At 34.2% G+C, this 23,316-nt stretch overlaps 1 pseudogene; it reads right to left on the bottom strand.

Moving 5' to 3' along the window:
• Window positions 1-22,990, bottom strand: part of LOC149564745 (MADS-box transcription factor 14-like) — a 222,146-nt pseudogene extending 199,156 nt beyond the window's left edge.
• Between the last annotated feature and the right edge of the window lie 326 nt (window positions 22,991-23,316).

The raw sequence follows: 23,316 nt of genomic DNA, 5'->3' as shown, positions 1-23,316 counted from the left end.
TTGAAATTCCTTTAGAAAGGAATTAATTTGCAATTTTAAATTGCAAAAGGCAAAAGGAATTCTTCATTTGCTCATTTTCAAGCCCTAAAATGTAGACATATAGGGTTTGAAACCCTAGCCACACTCCTTAATCCTTTGGACCTGCATGTGAAGCCAATTTTGTATCCTTTCAATGGAGGTGCATATATTTAGCTTGTGCTTCACTGTTTTGGCTGCGTTTTGCACATACACTGGGCTCTATTTGTTGGGTGCTGCTTCTTCACTATTTTGGCTTGTTTGCTGGAGCCAACTTTGCATTTACTATTGCCATGAGTTCTATTTGTTGGGAATACTTTGATGAGGGCATTCATGGCATACAACTATGAGAAATGTCATGTTGAAGACATGGCATACACTTGTAAGTACTCCTGCCTTGTTGGTTGCATACACGGCATTAAATATGTAACTGGAAAACATTTCTTTTGTTGTTGATATTATTATTGAGGTTACTATTTTTGCAATCATTTTCATCAGATCTTGAAAGGAAAGAACCAAACGTTTTAGCTCCTATTTGTAGGTTTCATTTTATTTTGAAACATCACCCATCGGGTTCGAGCACGGGCTCATGACTCTCAGGTTCATATTCATGACACGAAGCTCATTTCCTTTTAGCATGTTTCCAATCCTTGTCCTTCAATAATCGTCCTGTTCACCATTCATCAATCATGCATACTGTATTTGTTATCTGAAAATATATAATAGCATTTTAATTGACTGTTATTCTGTTATGATATTTTTCCATTATATTGATATCAGCGATAACCGTGCAATCATGGAAGTTTGATTATAGCATGTTGTTTTTAGGCTTTCATGTATTTTCTTAGATCCAATTGGATCTAACAACATTTCATCATGATGAGGGACATGGGACACATAGAAGACCTAAGATGCAAGACAAGGCCAAGAACATGAAGATTCAGACAATGCATCTAATCAGTTCTCGAATGTAGAAGACCTCTTACAGGCAATGCATGGACCCCTATACCTCATCATGCATTAATCAAACTTTCTTCATTGCATATGCACTATAATATGTAACCTTGAAGGGACTCTTGTTTACTACATTCAATTTGAATGCACAATGTAATGATCACTATGAATTTGCAATCTTGAGCATGATCACTACTTAGAGTACATAATTTGATAATGTAAATGCACTGTAATGTTTAATTCATCTTCATAAGCTGAATAGTAATTTTGAGGAGGTGTACCTTTATGTACTCTTTTGATGTTTATGGTTATCATTCTGTACTTATATACTTCATTTTTGCATCAAAGCCATTCTGCAATATAGGACAACAACTATTAAGTTCATATTGCAATTTAAAGGTGAAAGAAACTTACCAATTTAGCATGCAAACTAAATAGGTCAAAATACTGAAATGCATAGTTTGTACTACTTGACTTCACACTAATTGAATTTCTTTGATAACCACTAGAATTAGTCCAAAAGACTCGATAGCTACTATAAAGCTCGGTGGCTACTGAAATACATGGAAAGCACTATAAACTATTCAATGAGCTTGGTAGCTATACAGAATTTGAATAAGTGTCACTAATAACAAACTTGACTAATATGTCAACAATCTCCCCTTTTGGCATTAGTGACAAAAACACCTATTAGCCCAAAACTGAATACCTTGTATTCATCACCACGTGATACTAGCTCAGTATATTTTTGAGATTTTTCAAAATTGATCTTTGTAAGTATATACATAGTAGTTCTCCATCATAGCATATTTCTCCCCCATGCTATGTGTCTCACTATGTACATGTCTTGCTTTTCTTCAATATAACTATTCTCCCATATCCCCCATATAATAACATATCTCTCCCTTGCCAAAGATTTATTCTAACATATTTACATAGAGAAAATGGGATAAGAATTCAGAGTGTGCCTTGAGGGTGATTGCCAAGGTTTAATCCCAATTTTCTTGCAAGACCTTGCATGTTTGAATTGCAATTTGCACCTCTACTGATAGTTCAATCATATGGTCCACAACAGAGAAGTTGTTATCGCAGATTAGAGTTTTTGAATATACAATATGTTTCTACATAGCATCCATGACTAGAAGGGTCATATTTTGTATGTCAATTAATATTGAGCGAATCCTTGCTTCTTCTCTTAGCAATTCAGCATGCATGTCTAACAAAAATCTAATCTTCTTGAAATGTGTAGAGCTTGAAATAGGGTCAAATTGCAATTGTTGAGAACTTGCTTTAAGATCTATATCAATTTTTGACAATTTGTGATTTACTTCCTTTGTATACTCAATGACATCACATAGTTTCCCAAAAAGTGATGACACATTTGAACATAACACCTCAAGATTGACCAAAATTGTTGAAAGCTCAACTTGATAAATGGCTATTTGCTGAGCAATGTGTTGTAGCACTTTATTGTTAAATTTCTTATCAGCCTTTTCAACTAGCTTATCTTGACCTTTGGTGTCCTCATTGAATTTTTGGAGTGCTTCTCTTAGCTGAAACAAAATAGGTTGAGAAGAATAAACCTCAATTCCTATTTCCTCGATCAAGATATTCTTGGCATCATCAATTATCTTATACTCTCTATCTCTTTCCTCTCTTAATCTTTGTTGTTTGGCCTTTTTCTAGAGGAGTACACCAAATATGTGCATTTGGTCTATAGAAAGATTGTAAATGTCCCATTTGGGAATTACTATTTCCTCATCCAAATCTATGTCTTCCTCTATCTCCTTTCCTTTCCCCAAAAATTTTGTACTCGGTTGAACCTTAGGTTCAACTGTCCTCATACTTATTGCTTTTGTACCCAGAATGGAAAAAATAGTGGACATACTTGGGCTTGTAGCAAAAACATATACTGTACTGACTAATGGAATACTTATAGAGATGCTTGAAGAATCCAAAATTGATGAAGTCAAAATTGTAGAATCCAAAACTGAAGTAGACAAAACTAGGGAGCTTACCATGGATGTACTCAAAACTATAGAAATCAAAATTGGAGAAGTGAAGACTAAAGAACTCAACTCGGTAGATGGAGTCTACAGCTTGGTGGATGAAGTGGAACTCACTTCTATCAATGATATGTTGAGCTGAGTTGGGCAAAGAGTGATTGGATTTGATATATCAATAGTAGTCACAACCACACTTGCTAAAGCTATCTCCATACTTGATGTATTCAATGGTTTGCTCGGGGAGTGAGGAAGTGAGGTAATGACTGTTGTAGCTATCTTGACTAGGTCACTTCTTCAATATTTTTTTCCTCATCTTTCTTCTTATCTTCTTCTTCATCAACATCCTTTACTTCAATTGGAAATTCACTTGGTTTATGAAGATGATAAATATTTTTCCAAGTGTTTGTAGCATTTCTAACAACATGTTCTATGTCCTTGATCAAAACAAAACAAGTATTAAACCTTAGTGTCAATTTTTCTTCATTTTTCTTTAAAGACTCTTTCACCTTAGCATCTGATATGCTCGATAGTAACTACCTCAAGGTTTTTGCATGTATGTTTTTGACTATTTGCATAGAAAAATCCCATCTTGGCTTTATCTTCTCTAGTAATTCATTGGAGACTTGAGAAGCAATCTAGTCTAGTGAGTACTTCCACTTACCCATTTCACTCAGCACCAGTTCTTCAACATGCTTCTCCTCTACCTCAATCTTGATTTCATATTTCAAAGATTTAGAGTTTGGTATTCCTACTCCTTCCAATTGCTTCAACCTATCCTAGAAGGTGGGTGGAGGTTTGTTGAATACAATGTCACTTCCTTTCTTTCATGACCTCCTTGTGAAGGTTGCAGTGGATGACTTTGTAGGCTTGGTGATGATCACCTTTCCCTTTTTCTTCAAAGGTTCTCCTTATTTCTCATATTCCTACTCATCCTCTACTTTTTCCACATCCTCACCTTTTCCCTTGGTCAACAAGAGAGGTGCACTGGATTTCAATTTGGCTATCCTTCTCTTCTCTTTGTTAACTGCCTATAGGAGCTTTATTTCTAGCTCTATTTTGGCCTTAGCTTCATCATAAGTTCCAAAATATGGGGCCTTGGGATCAACAGGTTCATTGACAAGGGCTTCAATGATATCTTTTGTCTCATCAATATTCACCTCATAGCCAAGAGGTTTAACCCATGCAACTCTAGGCTTTACTACCTAGATATATACCTTGTCACTGTCCACCATGAAGCACACATCATCCTTGTAGTCTTCAACTAACTTCTTTAGAATTCTAAACCTATTGTTCATTTTCTCTTTGAACACATCAAAGTGGTTGTCCATGATGCTAGCATAGTTCTCACCCATTTCTACAATATATCTATTTATTTGGTAAAGTATAGCCACATCTTTTCTCTTGACTATAGTGCCTTTAGAAGGTAGGAACTTCTGAACATAAAAGAATAGACATGTTAACAATAAGCCAAATTTGCATGGGTTGTTCTTTGATGTTCTAATACTTTCCATGTTTTTATTGAATTGCCTTAATAATAGGTCAGAAAGGTCATAAGATAGGTTTTTTTTTAACCACTTTATATGCCAAATCCACAGCTTCACATGACATGCTATTAAGATGGCTTGAACTGTATATCTTATGGGCAATAACATGAATTTCAAATTTCAATTCTGCATTTGTAACACTACTTATTTTCATACCTCTACCATCTCACTCGGCTAGGGTTTTCTTCTCCAACTCTGCCTTACCTAGGGTTTTCGTTGTTTTGGCTTTGGCAAGCATGGGAAGGCCAGTGATTCAATGAATCATCTTCTTTGTTATTAGAATTGGCTGGTCTAACCACAGATGTTCGTTATGCACACGGCTAAGGATAAACCTAATCCATTTAATTTTAAATTCTTGGGGCATATGGGGAATATGTATCAATCCTTTTGCTTCTGAATGTTGATGCTCAGGTTTCAAGGTTCTATCAACACATAACTGACCTAGGACATCATCCATCTCTAGAGTACCAATTTCTTGAATAACACTTAACAAGAAGTACCTTGGGAGGGATTTGGGATTGAGCTCTACTTGGGTCTAGGGTTTTAGCAACCACAGGTGTGAGCTTGAAATTTGACACCTTCCATTCAACTCCTCGAACCAACATATTAGACCCTTTCTTGACCTTGCTACTGATGGATGCCATTTTCACTCAATAGCTTGAGAGAATTTCAAAAAACTTTTGCAGGAAATTCACTCAAGTCACTTGATCACACTGAAAATACTCTTTGCAATAACACTCAAAATTCACGATAAGAAATGAATTCGATTCTATGCCTTTTGTTAAAACTTTGCCATTGATCCTTAGTATAGAGGTAGATAAGTTGATAGACTATCATCCATGATATGATATTGATTACTCGACGGCATCTCCACAATTTGGTAATCATAAGTGCCTTTGCTACTTCGCACCTTGCTCGATTGAGTCTATGACCCAATCTTACATGATAGAGAAGGTAACTCAGTAATAACTGATACTGATCTTACTCAGTGATCCCTTTGTATCTTGTATATAGATTTAGATCTTTGTCACCTTTCAATTGGAACTAATTTAGATGTCTTCTTTGATAGCTTGGTTCAAGTTCTTCCTTGAGAACTTAATTAGGAACGATAGAGTCACCCAATTCATAAGTGACTTGACCATCATTGCTCAGACAGTATCCTCGGTGGACTTGGAAATCTATTGTTGTCTCATCTACTTTCAGATGTTATCAGCCTTTGTCTTCTTTTCATCTTCAATTTTACCAGTATTGATACAATTCTTGACAAGATGACCAAGTTTTGTATAAATGAAACATCTTTTTGGGATATCTATTTTCCTTGTATGATGTTTAACACAATTCATACCAATGTGTCCAAATTCTCCATAGCAAAGACATCTACACCAGGTATTGTAGTCCCAAACAAATATTGCTTTCACAATTTGTTCTACAAGATTCAATGTCTTTGTTTTGCATTCTGATACCTTGTATCCGTGTTTCTTACATTTATGAGAGTTGCCTTCAAATCTTGGTTTCTCTTTGCTTTCATTAGCCCAGTGACTATGCTGATTGCAATTGTAGCATTTTCCATTGAATTTTGCTTTTCCATTACTCCAACATTTGTTTGATGTATGACCTATCTTACCACAATGATTGCAAGTAGGTCTTTGATTCATTTAAGCACCTTGTTTGGAGGATTCACCTTCTTCTTTGTATCCAATTCCTGTGTTTCTTTTTCACCTATAGAGGTTTTTCTCATTCAGTTGATCTATATCTGCATGAGATTTCATCATTCTCTCATCGATTTTCTTCTCATTATTTAGGTCATTTCTCAATCTTTTATTGATTTGTCTTTCAAATCTCAGATCATTTTTTATTCTTTCATTGATTTGCCTTTCGAAATTTAGATCATTCCTCGTTCTTTCATTTTCAAATCTTAGGCTCATGATTTCCTCATTTGCATTGGAGAGCTAATCAATAAGATCTACTTGCTGAAGGGATTGGTTGTGGATTTCATTGTTCCTTCCATCCATCTCTTCTTTTATCTTGTTTCTCTATTCCAAGACTTCACATAACCTTACTGACTGAATTTTTTGTTCTCTTTTTAGCTTTCTTACTTCTTGCAGGAAACCATTCTTCTCTAGGAGTTCCTTGATTGCATTATTTGCTTCATCTAAGCTACTTGAAGGGTGAAAGTATTAAATTTTTTTGCCAATGTAGAGATGATCATTCATTTTATTTTCAAGTTCCTTTCTTCTTTTCAAGGATTGGGAAATTTGCTCCTTAGCTTTCTTGAGTTGGGCAATGGCCATTTCCAAATCCAACTTTTTATTGTCAATAGCTTTGTCAAGTCTAAATATCTCCATATCCTTGATCTTTGCTCAAGCTATTAAACTTTCTCTTTAGAACTTGTTGGAAATATTCAAGACTATGCTAAGTTACTGAAAAGGGAGGGGTGAATCAGTAACTTCTAAAACTTTAACAATTTCAACTCTTAATCTAATAACTCAATTAGCACTCAATTCATCATATCTGATCTAATTGCACACATGAGAAACTGAAAATATGAAAGCCTCCATAATACTTGAACACAAAGATTTGGTGATGCAAAAACCTTGCAAATAGAAAATAAAAATGGGGTGGGGATGATACCCACAAACTTTAGTATTGCAGCATAAAGTTGGCTTGTTAAGGCTTACATTGATCACTTCTAATGATCTACCCTGTTAGGAGCAAATAGGACTACTAGGTCTACCTTGTGAAAGGATTTTACAAATATACAATAAATTATGCACTCGATAAAGGTATTTATAAAAGACTGTTAGGTCTACTTTGTTAAAGAATTTTGATTGGTTCACCTATTCGGATAAAGTAGTAGATCTCTAACTTGCAACTGAGTTTGTTAATAGAGATTCGTTAGTGTTCTAATCACCTTTCTATGATAGATACGTCTCTACTGCTTGTTATAATTTCATGGCCTTTATAATTTTTTATCTGCTACATTCATAACTTGAACTTTTCACATCCACATTATAATACATATGCTCACACATTTGCATTCACTCCTTGGATATGATACAATACATTACATATATATACCAATCCAAACTACAAAATTACAAAGTCAGTCATGACACAAGTTAACACAAATATTACAAATTCGTCCCACATGAAGATACTCAGGACTTGAAGACTGACTCATTGAGGTTCTAATACTCGACATCCACTGTCAATTCTTGGCATCATCATGCACTTGGTAGACATAGAAACTCGGTACATACTGATCACTTCCAAGTAGTCTTGAACTTGGTCTACAGTAGTGACTTGGTAGATATTGTGCAACTTGGCAAACACTGAATCACTTGGTTAGCAAGAAGTAGCTCAGTTAACAATGGCTTCACATCACATAAACTGTGAACTTGCTAGACACTGCAATACTTGGTAACCACTGATAAACTCAGTGTCTACTGAAATGCATGGTTTGCACTACTAGACTTCACACTGATTGAATCTGCTCGGTAACCACTGGAATTAGTCCAAAAGACTCAATAGCAATTGTAGAGCTTAGTGGCTACTAAATTACATGGCAAGTACTATAAACTTTTCAATGAGCTTAGTAGCTATATGGTAAGTGTGTGTCACTAATAACAAACTTGACTGATATGTCAACACAAATAGTACTAAGAAAATGACTATTTTTTTCACTTACTATATTCCATGGAAGACCATTTAATCAGAAAACCTCACAAAAAAATAACATAGCCACTTGAGATGTATGGTACCTGATGGAGATGGCAAAGAAATGGACATACTGTTGGAGTTGATAAAATCCAACTCCGAAGATGCCCAAAATCACCTGCATGCAAAAACCTATCAAAGAGAAGCCAAGAAGAGAAGAGCGTAGAGCTAGGGAAAAACCCTAAATGGACATGAGAGACCACAAGATATTGACACAAGAAAATATGTATTTACAATATGCAAGAATGTGATGTTATGTTATAGAATGAGGTAGAGACCGCTTATAAAGGTCTCAAGGAATATCTTAGAATATGCTAGGAGATAAGTGTGACAATTAAGCATACATCCACATGAGGTGGAAAGTCCTCGAACAAGGTGAGAGGATAAGTATGACTTAAGAGAGAACAAACTCTCGTATTGTCAACAACTTATAAAAAACTCCTAGACTACAACTAATAAATGAAATACATTTACCTAAGTAAGCTTAAGTACATAGAATAAATAATTAGTAAATTAATTATTTACTCTAACACCCCCCTTAAGTACAACTTAGGGAAATGCCTTAAGCTCACAAAACTAAGAAATGCAAAATGGGTCCCGGCAACAAGGCCATGTTACGTATCCATGTACAATGCAACAAAATGCAACCTCTAAAAATGGGGAAAGAGAGAAAACCACGTGGGAAAAACCCTCCCCCAAAAAGAGGTAAAAACCTAGTGAAGAACTAAAGAAGCCTCCAACTAGGGAATGTCCCCTAAAACAAGAACAAGGAGTGATCATAAAGAGCATCACTGAAGCATGAAGAAGCTGCAAATCTGTCATCAAAAAGAAAATTGCTGATCTGAAGAACCTTCATGGAAGAAGAAGGCACAAATTGAGTGTGTCTCTATGGTACATGATCCATCTCACCGAAATGCATAGGTAGCCAGCAACTACAATCACCTTGTATATAGGATCAACCACTGAATACATAACTCACACTAATGAGCCATTGAACCAAGGATGTATTAAAAAAAAAACATAAACCCCCCCTTAATGTAGATGAGGTGGGATGACAGGCAACTAAGAAGGTGGGCCAAAGTCTCCTATAGATGAACCAAGAACGACTAGAGAAGAAGAGGTACATACACCTATAAAGGCATGGTCAAACTCACTTGACAAAGGGAGAATGCCTAAAATAGCAAACAACTATCCCCCCCATGGTGCTTTATAAAAATAGTGCATGTACAACTGACTCAAAAAAAATTCATAATGCCGAAATGCAACAGTGGCACTTTATCTCATTGTAATACAAAAAAGTACTTCAAAATGATAGCTACAATGATCAAAACTAAAAACAAGCGGCAACAAAACATAGTACAACCCAAAACAAAAGAAACCATGCCAAGAAAATGATTCTTGGGCCTAAAACACTCAAGATATCCACCATATAGAAAAAATGTCAAAACAATGATAGAAAGAGCATGGGCCAAAATCTAATGAAAATGACCACATTTCTGAAAAGGTGACAAAACTAGCTTCCCAAAAATAAAAAGTTTTCAAAAACTTGACATGAGATGCAAAAGATATGCATGTTGGAGTCAAAAATAGAACTTTTGACTTCAACTAAAAAAAGGGCAATAAAAATGCATCAAAACCTAAAAATACCTACACCAATGTCTCCATCTCAGAACCAGCTTTTCGACGCTTCTTTTGGATTGGAAAAATACCTTCATATGCTCAAGTTATGGCCCAAAAATAAAGATAGGTCCAAAATGACCTAGGAGATGTGCAAGCAAGGTTGATGATGTAGGATGACATCATGCTGATGTAGCATGTCACGATCTTAAATTTGATGACCAGGTAACCGTCACAGCAAAAAAGAGGCCACATGGCAAAGTTGATGTGGCAAGTGATGTAGCAGTGGCCATGTGGCAATGTGCCACATGGCACACATGCCACATGTCACCCCCACGGGGTGCCAAGTGGAAAAAATTGCTTACGTGATCCCGAGCTGCTGACTATGCTACTAGCCAGGGGCTAATGACGAGCTGAGTTGGACCAACCCATAGCAGAGACACATTTCTGGGGCTAGAGTAGAGTGGGAGCAACAAGCTGAGCTGCACAATTGGTGAAGGTTTGGAGGGAGAGGCACTGGGAGGTTGCGGATGAGGCGGAGGTGCAGGAGGGGTAGCGTCGGGGTGGCCCACGAGCGGCGGTCGGGCCATGGTGCTATTGCGGTGGTGCTACCAGCTACAAGCGCTATGAGCGATGTGGCTGCGGCCGCTATGAGCGGTGCGATGGTGGCCCCATAGTGGCACACAGGTGGTCGCTCGGTGGCACAGCTGAAATTTAAAAAAAAAAAAAAATTGAATGAAAATCGTCCGTATGACCATACATAAAGCCCTACAAGTAAAAAAAACTTTTCCTCTCGGAGCTTTGTCTCCAAAATTGACAAATTTTATATGGATCCTAGCTGAAAAGCACCTTTTGGATCCAATGGCAGTGCTTGTTTGGGTTAAAAGTGCTCCAAAAATTTGTTGTTCCCCCAATTTGAAGAAAAATGCACAAACAAACTAGGGTTTGTGACTCCAAATCACGGCTTCAAAAATTCTTCAATGAAGCAGCAATAGGGAGCCTATGATACCATGTTGGAGTTGATAAAATCCCACTCTGAAGATGCCCAAGATCACCTACATGCAAAAACCTATCAAAGAGAAGCCAAGGAGAGAAGAGCGTGGAGCTAGGGAAAAACCCTAAACGGATATGAGAGAACACAAGATATTGCAACACAAGAAAATATGTATTTACAATATGCAAGAATGTGATGTTATGTTATACAATGAGGGAGAGACTGCTTATAAAGGCCTCAAGAAATCTCCTAGAAGATGCTAGGAGATAAGTGTGACAACTAAGCATACATCCACATGAGGTGGAAAGTCCTCGAACAAGGTGAGAGGATAAATATGACTTAGGAGAGAACAAACTCAACTATTGTCAACAACTCATAACAAAGTCTTAGACTAAAAATAATAAATGAAATGCATTTACCTAAGTAAGCTTAAGTAAATAGAATAATTAATTAGTAAATTAATTATTTACTCTAATGCATACTTGGTCAAAAATGACCATCTTCATACATGACGTGCTAAAATAATTGTAAATTCACCTCATTTGAGGAAGCTCCAATTCGTATGCAGCATCACCTATAATATAAACTACATTGAATAGTTTATAGAAGCACAGTCTCCACTACTCCTTACTACATGACTTCAGAGAGGATTGTCTATATGATTGAAGCCAAAGGTATACTAGATCACCAACCTCAAAACTTATTTCAACCCAGTATTAGTCAATATACATCTTCTATTGGTTTTGTGCCCTTTGTAAATTATCCTTGACAGATCTTAGGATATCTAAACTCTCTTGTAGATGATCTTTAGCCCTTGATGCCCTACCATCACCCAATGAAAAAGTCATGATTAATGAAGGTTCATAACCATACAATGATTTGAAGGGTATCATAACCATCAACATGTGATAGGTAGTATTGTAGAAATGCTCACCCAAACATAGCCAATGAACCCATGCCTTTTGTTGTGCTAAAACATATTTCCTCAAATATCCCTTCAACCATTTGTTCACAGTCTCCATTTGTCCATCTATTTGTGAATGGTAACTCGGTCCTAGTGATGACTTTGTCCCTTTCAACAGAAGTGACTACATCCAAATAGTACTAAGAAAATGACTATTTTTTAACTTACTATGTTCCATGGAAGAACATTTAATCAGAAAAGCTCACAAAAAAATAGCATAGCCACTTGAGATGCATGGTACCCAATGAAGATGCCAAAGAAATGGGCATACTTGGTCAAATAGTTAACCATGATGCTTTCTCACTTTTGGTTAGGGATTACTAATGGTTGATGAAACCTTCTAAAAGTGTTCTCAGATTTGTTTTGTGGGCAGGTAGAACATTCTCGTACATGCTACATGACAATTTTTTAGGCCCTTCCATGCTGACCATTCTTGAATTTTCTTGTAGGTCTTCATGTTTCTCGAATGTCCAGCCAATTGTGAGTCATGTAACTCCTTAAAAATTATCTACTTAATCTTGGACCTAGGAACCAAATAGATACTATCCTCAAGTAGTAGATGATGTTGTATACCACCTTTTACCAATTATCTTACACTTGAACATCCATCAACTGACAAACGAATGTGTTCTTGGAGTATTCAACAAATATGTGTTCCTTCCAATTTGCAAAAGTCTAAGACAAAGATCATATTGCAAGCCTTCTTGACAAAGCATTAACCACTATATTATTTTTTCCCTTCACATACTCAATGTCAAAGTCAAATGCTTATATTTTTCTCACCCACTTATGTTGTTGTTCATTCAACCCTCTCTGCTCTAAAAAATATCTCAAGTTGTTGTGATCTACCAGCAAGACAAATTTTTCTTCAACAATACACTACTAAAGCTTTGTTAGTGTGTGCATTATGTTGAGCATATCTTTTTGTTAATCCCTATGGTTTGTTGTCTATTAGTGTTAAACACTTAGCCATTCGTATGGTAGAGTTGGTCAGTCATCACACTGATAGAGCCATCTAATGAAGGCTGAACAATGTATTTAGACTTGTTCATATTTCAGTTTGAGCCGAGCAATCGTCATTGCCGAGAAATTTTATGGTCACCGAGTACTCCCACATATGTAGAGTACAACAAAAGCCTATGCATGTCGAGTAAGATAGAAAGTAGTTTGTGCCAAACAACATAGAGTTAGTTCATGTCAAGTTACACAGTAAATGTTGAGTACTCAGAAGCTGAGGGAGAGCATGAATATTAGTCATGACCAAGTGTCAGAGTGTTCATGTGTCGAGCAAGCTAGTATTAGCACTTTTGTTTGGAATTGTGCAAACACTGAAGTAAACCATTTTTTGCCAACAAAATGCATTTTTTAATGAGGAGTAATTTATCAAGATGATTACACATTTTATTTTGGATCATTAATCTCTGTGCAAGGTGTATAACCAATCAGAAAAATGGAAGGTTTAAGTGGAAAAAGGGAGAAATTTGGATTGTTGATCTTATTTTAGAACCTTCTCAAGTTGGTTGTAAAAGAAGGATCCAAACCCTATTTTTAGTATGGTGAGAGTGTATGTGCGAGAAGTGAAGTTTGGAAAGACAATAGAAAAAGCAACTAAGCAAAGTAGTGAATGCATAACAGAGTTTTATCAGATCAGAGAGAGGATCAGAGTTTGCAAATAGGAGATCTCAAATCAAGCATTAAAGTGCTAACCAAAGGATCGGGTATTGATATATTCTAACAAATTGAATTAGGGTAAATTTCTTAATAGAGTGGTTCTAACAGGCCTATGTAAATATCTTAATTAGAGTGCTTACTTTGTTGTAAGTTTCAAATCCTTTAATAAAGGTAGAGTAAATAAGTATAGGATAGATCCCTCACAGGGTAGATCATCAAAACTGATCAAAATTGTAGCAAGTGGACTTTATTGCTGCAGTAGTGAAGATTTATCATCCCCATCACAATTTTGACTTCACCTTGGAGGGTTTTTGGGTTACCAAATCTTTGTGTTATGTGCTAATCAATTTAATTTCATGTTTATGGTTGTGATTAATAGATTAGACCTTATACATAATTGTAGTACATGTTTTATGATATTTGATATTGTTGAGATAAGGGTTAGTGATGAAAGATATTAGTTTGATAATCATTTAAGAGGGTTAAAATTTTTATAGATCTTGATTCACTGCCCCCTCGCCCACCCCCTCCCCACCTCTCAGTATCTTTTCTTTCCCAATAGACTTCCAATAATTGGTATTAAAGCAAAATTATCCAATAAGAAGTCTTACCACTTGAGACTCAAGATCTTGGAGATAGAGACTTATAATTTGGGAAAGATTATTGAAAATTAGAAACTCGATATACAACTTGCACTGCAGCAACTTGAAGTAGCAAGAGAAGAATTGACAAAATCCTTAAAGAGAAGGAAGGAGTTGGCAATTCAACAAAATGATACACAATATCAAGAAGGCGCTCAAGGACTACTTGATGACAAAAATTCCAGTGAAAGTGATGCAGCAATGGAAAATCTTTTGGAGAAGAATAATACATTGAATGAAGAGATAAGATGATTAAAGAGAGAATAAAAAATCCAATCAATAGGACAATATGAAGTGACTAAACAGAAAAAGAAGTCTAAGAAAAAAAAAATGGCTAATGAAGACAAAAGACAAATGGCAACAAGACTTGAAGAAAGGACATTTGATCTACAAAAACTCACACACAATCAATTTGATATGCTCAATCAATTCCTAAGCGCAAATCAAGAACTAAATAGGAAAGATGTAGAGATTGCAAATATAAAATTTGAGAATGATCGTCAGAAGAATGAGTTGAGATCTAAAAAGGAGTTCATTGAAAGGTTGAACAAACCCAAAGAATTGTGCCTTTGGTTTCTGGATTTGATTGTGTGAACAAATTTTTTACATCAACGTTTCGGATCACACTTCATGATCCATCATCAGGATGCATGCAAGAGAAGAGCATCCTAATGATGGATCCTAGACGCAAGAGAAGAGCTCTTCTCTTGCATGCATCTTGATGATGGATCATGGAGTGTGATCTGAAACGTTGATGTAAAAAATTTTTTCACACAATCATATCCAGAAATCAAAGGCACAACACTGATGGATTGTGGAAATCTGATAGCTCTAAAACTCAAAGAAGTTGTGAGATACTATGAGGAGCTGATGAGATCACAAAGAAGACCCCATGATACATCTAGACTAGGCTATGCCAAGCACCTATCATCTACCGAGGAAGGATAATCATCAAGGAGTGGAGAACAAAGCAATGCAAATCCAAAGATCACCAAACCTACATGTTATCATTGTGGAAAACTAGATCATACAACAAACATTTTCTGTAGCAAAATTGGTATGCAAAATTCCAAGCCTAAATTCAATGGATATTGTTTTAATTGTAAGAAGCAAGGATGGCAAGCACATGGGTGTAGATCCAAAGTCAATAATACACCAATTGCACATAGATTTGAAGATCATTTCTACAATTGTTAGAAGTATGGCCATAGAGCTCAAGAATGAAGATCAAAGACAAAATCTAAGCGGAAAACCAAGAAGCAAGGAAATGTATCTAAGCATGATAAATCATACAATTAGGATTACAACACATGTTAGAATTGTCATTATCTAGGATGTGTGTGTGTGTGTGTGTGTGTGTGTGTGTGTGTGATTAAGTTTTATCATATTAATTATCTAATTAATGAATAAACATGTCACATGAAGGGACATATATCCTCATCACTTACTCTTTATTTCAATAAGAGTTTTTTGTCATTTGTAAAACACATACCAATTACACTCGCAATGATCCTCCAAACTTAACAAAACACAGGATTAGATTTATGAACATGAATAACTTTTGTCCTGCTAACATGGTTCAGCTGCTCAAATTTCACAAGCACCTGGATTTTAAATGAGTTACTCAAGAAAGAAACTAACAGATCTAGGCAAATAATTTGATTGATTAAATCAGTAAATTCTAACATCATTCATCAATAAAGCTTACACTTCTATTGAATTTAATTGATAGCTATGAAGTTTTCTAGAATCATGCTTACGATACTGACAGTGAGTTGTTATAGTTGAAAATAAAATCAAAATTTTAATGATTACAAATTGGACATTGTTAAAAGTTGTTACCAACACTCATTTAATGCTTAATAACACAAAAATATAGAATTGTAATTTTGTTATGATCTACTCCTACAGTCCCCTTAATAAATTATTGAATTGTAATAAACTCCTAGCATATCTCAATATGCTAAAACTTTCATTCTTCACACCCAATGACTTAGTAAATATATAAACAATATTGTTGGTTGTGTTACAATTCAGCAGCTCTATCTCTTGTAACAAAATATATTCCCTTACAAATTACAGATTTCTTGCCATGTATTTTTTTCTTGCATGATAGATATGATTCTATTTTGATAACTTGAAAGTTTTAAAAGCCATTAATAACACCCATTCGAAACTTAATAACACACAAATATAGAATTGTAGTTTTGTTTAACCTACTCTTACAGTTCCACTTAATAAATTGTTGAAATTTTATGGACTCTTAGCATATCTCTATATGGAAAAACCTTCATTTTCTCCTAACGGCTTGGTAAATACATGAACAATATTGTTGCTCATGTTACAATGCAGCAGAGCACGCTTGTGATTGGGTCTATTCCCCTTACAAATTTCTAATCGCTTGCAATATGATTTTGTCTTGCATGACAAATATGATTCTTTTGCCAACTTAATTGAAATTTGATGTCACAATTGATTGGAATAGGTCTTTTTTCGTGCCTCACTTCCATATTAAAGCATAACTCATTGTCGATTTTAAATTATTTGGATCACCTATGTAATTAAAATATGACCAACCCATAACCTCAACATTGAAAGAAATTGTAAATCCAATTCCAATTTCTATTGTATCATGTAGGTATGTAATCACTTTTGTGTTGCTTCCCAATGAGACTCAAGAGGACTAGCCAACAATTAGTGGTCAAATAATTTAAACTTATTAGTGTTTATCAAAAAAACAATACATTTACTTTAGTAGTATCACTATTACTAGAATATATTTTGTATAAAGGAAGTACATACTTCTTGACAATAAAAGAGGGGTTAAAAGGAAGTACATATTTTGTTTAAATCAAAATAAATATAGATCAATGGTATCAAACAACCCTATCAAGATCCACCAAGTGGCCAAAATGATGCAACAAACACAAAGTTAAATGACTCTTATCCATAATATTCCAATTTTGCATGTGATTAGTAGCCCATTTAGCAAGACAACCCACCTCACCATTTCACTCTCTAGTAATGTGAATGAAAGTCAAAAAATCCAAGGAAGCACACAAACTAAGAATTTGATTAACAACTAGAGCTAACTTTGAACAAACATTCTCAAAATGTTGTCGAGTCAACATATGCACCACCACTTGTAAACCTGTCTCACAAATGACTACTTTCTATCCAAAAACACAAGCACGCTCCACAACATACAAAATAATAGTAGCCTCCATCACATTTTTAATATGAAGACCTTTACAAATGAAAATCATAAATAGACCAATCCCCAAACTATCTCTATTAGCTCCACCAAGGCTAGCAGGACCTATGTTTCCTCAAGAAAATGCATCTATATTGGTTTTAGGAATACCCTACAAAGGTGGAATCCATCTCCTCACCCTATTAATTTTCGTAAGAGGGTGTCCACATCTATTACTCAAGAGCACCCTCTACCAAAGAGGAACATGAAGACAATTATAATAAATAACATCACAAGAATCCACAACTTCAAACAAATTACAACTAGCCAAGATAATTTCTCTAACAGACTATATAATTTTCCACCATAGGTGATGAGCCTCCAAAAAAAATCTTAAAATATCTGATGATTCCTCTCAAACCACATATGTTGGATAATAAAAAGAAGGGCCAAGAGTCCAAGCAAGTTGAAGAAAATACATTTTTACAGTCTTACACCATTGAAAGAACTCATGAAAAGTCACACGCTAGCAAGCTGAATTCCAAGCATTACACTAAAGGTGTCAAATATGTATAGTGAAGGAGTATTGGAAAAAGAAATGAGAGCCCATTTTTGCACTATTATAGCACAAAACATGCCTTGAAGGGCCCTAAAATCTATGCCTAAAAATATTATCCCGAGTAAGACACCAATTCAAGGCTACAAGCCACATAAAAAAATTACACTTGGGAGCTGTGGGGTTGATCTTTCATCAATTTCAACAATATGGATTAACTTAAGTAGTAAGGATGGAATGTTAGGAAGAAAATTAAGTAATTTTATTTAAGGGTAACATTAGGGATCCCATTAAGACTTTACATCTATGATTAAGTGAACTTAACAAATAAAATATGTTTAAAAAAATTATTCTCCAAACTTTGTATCAATTTGTCTTATCCTTTTGAGCTCCTTGTCAAGGAGTTAAAAGTTTATTTTTTGCTTGAGTTAGCTCTTGTTCCAAAGCAGTATTCATTTCTATTAGATCTGTAACTACAACATCAAATTCTTTAGAATTTGTATGCTACTTTCTAATAGTTCTTCAATATTATCTAGGATTATCAGCAACTATTCTAACGATTCTTCCCTCTTTGAAAATATGGATTCAAATTCTTCCTTAGATCCTATATCTGATAGCTAGTGGAAATCAAAGCTTCTTCCAATTATCTTTCTCTTCAATACGTCTCAATATTCCTAAATCTACTCTCAAGTTGTTAAACTTCCCCTCTAGAGAAATGAGCCTGTTGTTGGAAAGGTACACGGTGGGGGGTGAATCAGTACTCAAAAATTATTTATATTAAGATTATTAACAATGAATATGGAATTGTGATTCACATTAACCAATAGTAATGATTTCCTAGTATACTGATATGTTATAATAGTAAAATAGTAAAACAAAATAACAACAAAATGTAAAAAAATACCCACACATAACTAAGTGACTTTTGGTCTTGCAAAAACCTTTGGTTAGAATGAAAAGCTGTAGTTGGGACGATATCTAAAACTCTTCACTGCAGATGAAAAGTTTCCCTCTTTAATGTAAAGGTGGAGTAGGGTAGATCCTTGACATGGAATGATACTTTTAAGGGTATTTTGACTGTTAGAGAGTCTATTTGAGGTTTTTTTCAAACATGTCCCAAAATTAGTGTTATCACAGTTTGAGAAGGTGATTAACTTGTAGAGAATAGTGGGTCCTAGGAGTACAAACTTGTTATAATTGTAGTAGTGTCTATTGAATGGTACACCTCTTGGAACAATAAAATATCTACTTCTACAAGCATTTGATGTATGACTAGGATTTCTACAATTGTAACAAGCATGCTTAAAAGGTTTCTTACCTTGTATGCTAATAGGTTCCTCTGGATTTTGTAATAGGTTCTCTTCTCCCAATTTTGATGATTCTATAACTTAAAAAATTTTGACATGAATATGTCCTAGATCAGTTGTATCTCTATCTTCTTTGTTTTTTTAGTTGCTCATCAACTTCTAGTGTGATAAGCTCAAACCCCTTGAGTCTCTCATTGACTTCTTTTTCAATTTCCAAATTGTTCCTCAAGCTTTCAACCTCTTGTCTCAAACTTTCAATTTCGGTGAGTATCTACATGTTACCATTAATTGTTTCACTTTCTTTTTCATTCAGGGTATTATTCTCCTATTACAACCTTTGAATGATAACATCCTTGTCTTTCCTTGGTCTTTCAACTTTTTACTTATCTATCTCAAGAATTTCTTTGGCACCTTTTGTTGCCCTCATTATTTTTCACTCATTCTCAAGGTTCGACTTTCAAGCTCTTTTTTAGCTTGAATTATCTCTTCTTCCAAGGCATTATTCAATTCTATTAGATCTGCAACTCCTACATTAGCTTCTTTGGAATTTGCACTACTTTTAAATAGTTCTATATTATCTGGGCTTATCTACGGTTGTTCTAACGGTTCTATCCTCTTTGCAAATGAGGATTTCAAATTCTTCTTCAATTCCTATATCTGATAGTTAGTTGCATCTAGAGCTTCTTCCAATAATCTTTCCCTTCAGTACCTCTACATAAGATCTGCTCTCAGGCTGTTATTTACTTTACCTCTAGAGCACTGAGCCAATTTTCGAAAAGGTGTGTGCTACATGGGGGGTGAATCAATAATCAAAAATTGTTTCTAAATTAAGTTTTTTAACAATAAATATGTAATTGTGATTTACATTAACCAATAATAACCATTTCCTAGTTTACGAATATGTTATGATAGTAAAATAGTAAAATGAAATAATAATAATAAACCATAAAACTATTAACACACACATCTAAGCAACTTTTGAACTTGCAGAAACTCTTGGTTAGAGAGAAAATCTACTGCTGGGATGGTAACTACAACTCTTCATTGGAGCTAAAAAGGTTGCTTGTATAATATAAAGGTGGAGTAAGGTGTTGTTTTTATGTGGAATAATTCTTTTAAGGACCTTATGATTGTTGGAGAATCTATTTGAGGTTTGTTTCAAACATGTCTTAGAATCAATGAATAGTGATAAGAGAGTTTGATCTAGATGTGATCACAGTTTGAGAAGGTGATTGACTTGTAGTGAATAGTTGATCCTACAAGTACTTGACCATTGACTATGGTGTAAGAATGAGAATAGTTGGATCTAGTTTATTAGTGAGCTTCACTTTATTTTGTGAATAGTTTACTATTCTCTACTTAATAGGGCCAACCACATAAAGGGAAGCTAAACTGCCCCAATAATAATTCTAATTTGGTTTTGGACTAATTTTGACATAGTATTTTTATTTTTTTATAATTGATCAAATAAATTACATTGGTATAAAGGTGCATGTGTTTAATCTCTTCATCCATCACCACTTACACAAACATTCCCACATTCCATTCCTTGTTACACAATTTTTTAATAGATTTTCTTTTATAAATCAACAACTATGCTATAATGCACTAATCGTAGTCGATTCATTTTGGACCTTGGCATCCATGATTCTAACTTGATCCAATCTAATGACATGTAAATTTCATCTTTCACCAAGCAAAATCAAGGTCCCTAAAACTTGGCATTTATCATGTATAGACAAGAAGTTCTAAATATTATTTTTACTTGTATGATAAAATTAACTCATTATATGCCTATTCTTTTTTCTTTGCAAGTCCATTAGGGGCATGCATGCTTACAAGCACTATTTAGAGATCATGTTTGGTCTATTACATTACATTAACTCAATTTTTTTTTTATCTACATAAATGTTGATATTTTTATGAATTATTGTGAGACTTGTGTATATCAAAGTAATATTTATTTTGGGATCAACTTGCCACTTAAAGTTCCAAGAAAAGTGGAATTATGAAATTTTTATACCAATGTTAATTCTATTTTGGTTTTGGGCTAATTTTGACATAGTATCTTAGTTTTAATATGATCTATCAAACAAATTACACTAGTGTAAAGGTGTATGCATTTCATCTCTTCATTCATCATCACTTATACAAACATCCCCACATCCCATTCTTGTTACATTTTTTATTATAGATTTTCCATTATAAATAACCAACTATGCTATAATTACACTAGGCATACACCATTCATTTTGCACCTTTACATCCATGACTCCAACCAGTCAATACAATGAAATGCAGGTTTTATCTTTCACCAAACAAAATCAAGGTCCCTAAAACTTTAAATTTTAAGTTCAGGTTTTACTAACTTCCACCTATTTCACTTATGATTATGAACAGATTTTATATTCATTTTCATGATTTATTACTTCATGGTTTTGATTTATTCAATATTCATTAATTAACATTAATGTTGAATCTATAAATCATATGCAAAATAATGGAACCATTCCAAGAATATTTTTGTCGAAGCACATGAAATACTCTTAGTTTGCATCAAATTTATCTAGGTCATTCGCAAGATAATGATTTTTGTTTTTTTACTTAATTTCATGATCAAAACATCTCATCTAAATAAAGGGGATGTAGGAGAAATACAACCCTTGTGATCCATCAATCCTCATAAGGTATTTTATAATATAATCATTTATTAAATATGAGAAAATACTACAGATACACTAACTTTTTCTAAAAACTTACAATCATTCCAATCAATTCTACAATATTGAAAATATTTTTACACATTGCATCAATACTCTAGAACACGTGATTGGTCTCAGAGAACATGTTCGTGAGTGATTGCTTTGGAGCGAATAAGTTATCAACATTATGACATTGATTTCAATACCATCATTGAATAAAATATGAGAAATACCTATAGTATCAATATTCAATTCCTTATGATAGTCTCAAAAGCTGAGTGCCTAAACCTTCTCATTTTCATTGAAACTATTAGAGTTTTAATTCCCTTATAAAATAACATTGACATACAACTTTAAATTTTGATTTTAGCAATTTTAGAATATTAAGAGACTTTCACCAATCAATTTAACAATCATTTATAGTGACAAGACTATTCTATAAAAAAGGGGTTCTATAATTCACTGGTAAAACACCCCAAAAACAAATGGGCAGTCCTAAAGCAAGTTACTTTTCAACCATCAAAAGTTTAGTATGAGGGTCCCTAGTTCTACTATCAATAATAGTATTTTTTATAGACTAGATAGAACTCAAACATACCACCCATTTGCTACTAAAACATATCCTGAAGCTTTTCGAAATCTCAAAATTTCTCTAACTTCGGAAATAAAGATAAAATGTAATTTGGAAACTCAAACATCTTCCCAGTTGATGAGGCCAAAATATAGATATAGATATTCTTATAAATGCTCATTTGGAAATCTTAGGTTGAAATCTAAGTACTATGAATTGATCTATTCTGGATCTATCTGTGTGTAAGAATCTTTAAATTTCAAAATGTTCGCACCTCGGTAGAAAAACAAAAAGTAATTTGTCGTTTGATTAAGATTACAAACCAGAGGGAAAAGGGGATTCCTTACCTTGGCTTCGCGGAATCGTACATTTTCCCGGCGGGCGAGAAAATGATTAGGCCGACTTCCGCGTCGCATAGAAGTGAAAGCTCGTTAGCCTTCTTCAACAGTCCGCCCTTGCGTTTGGAGAATGTAACCCTTCGATTAACAGGGTTCTGAATCTTTTTCAGATGCACCTTTCCCCTCGCCATTCTCTTCTCTTCAATTAAATGAAATTAAATATATTTAATTTATTTTTAATAGTGAAATTAAATGATTAAAATTATTTACAAAATTTTATGTTATTAAATAAATGTTAATACTTCAATTGTCAATAATTTAGTTTCTATTCATTTACTTATGTATTATATATTATTTCAAATTTACAACATCTCTAATGGTAAGAAAATGATTGATGATTTGTTTTAATAAATCATAACTCAGTATATTTGATTATAGTATTAAAATAATTTAAAAACTCAATCAAAAAAAATCTATCTTTTAATGATCTCAAATGAAAACTTCACTATCATAAATAATTTTTCAA

The sequence above is a fragment of the Cupressus sempervirens genome, chromosome 3, assembly GCF_028749045.1.
Source record: "Cupressus sempervirens isolate cs-2001-9-10 chromosome 3, ASM2874904v1, whole genome shotgun sequence".
Lineage (NCBI taxonomy): Eukaryota > Viridiplantae > Streptophyta > Pinopsida > Cupressales > Cupressaceae > Cupressus > Cupressus sempervirens.
This window is presented reverse-complemented; position numbering and strand designations above follow the sequence as displayed.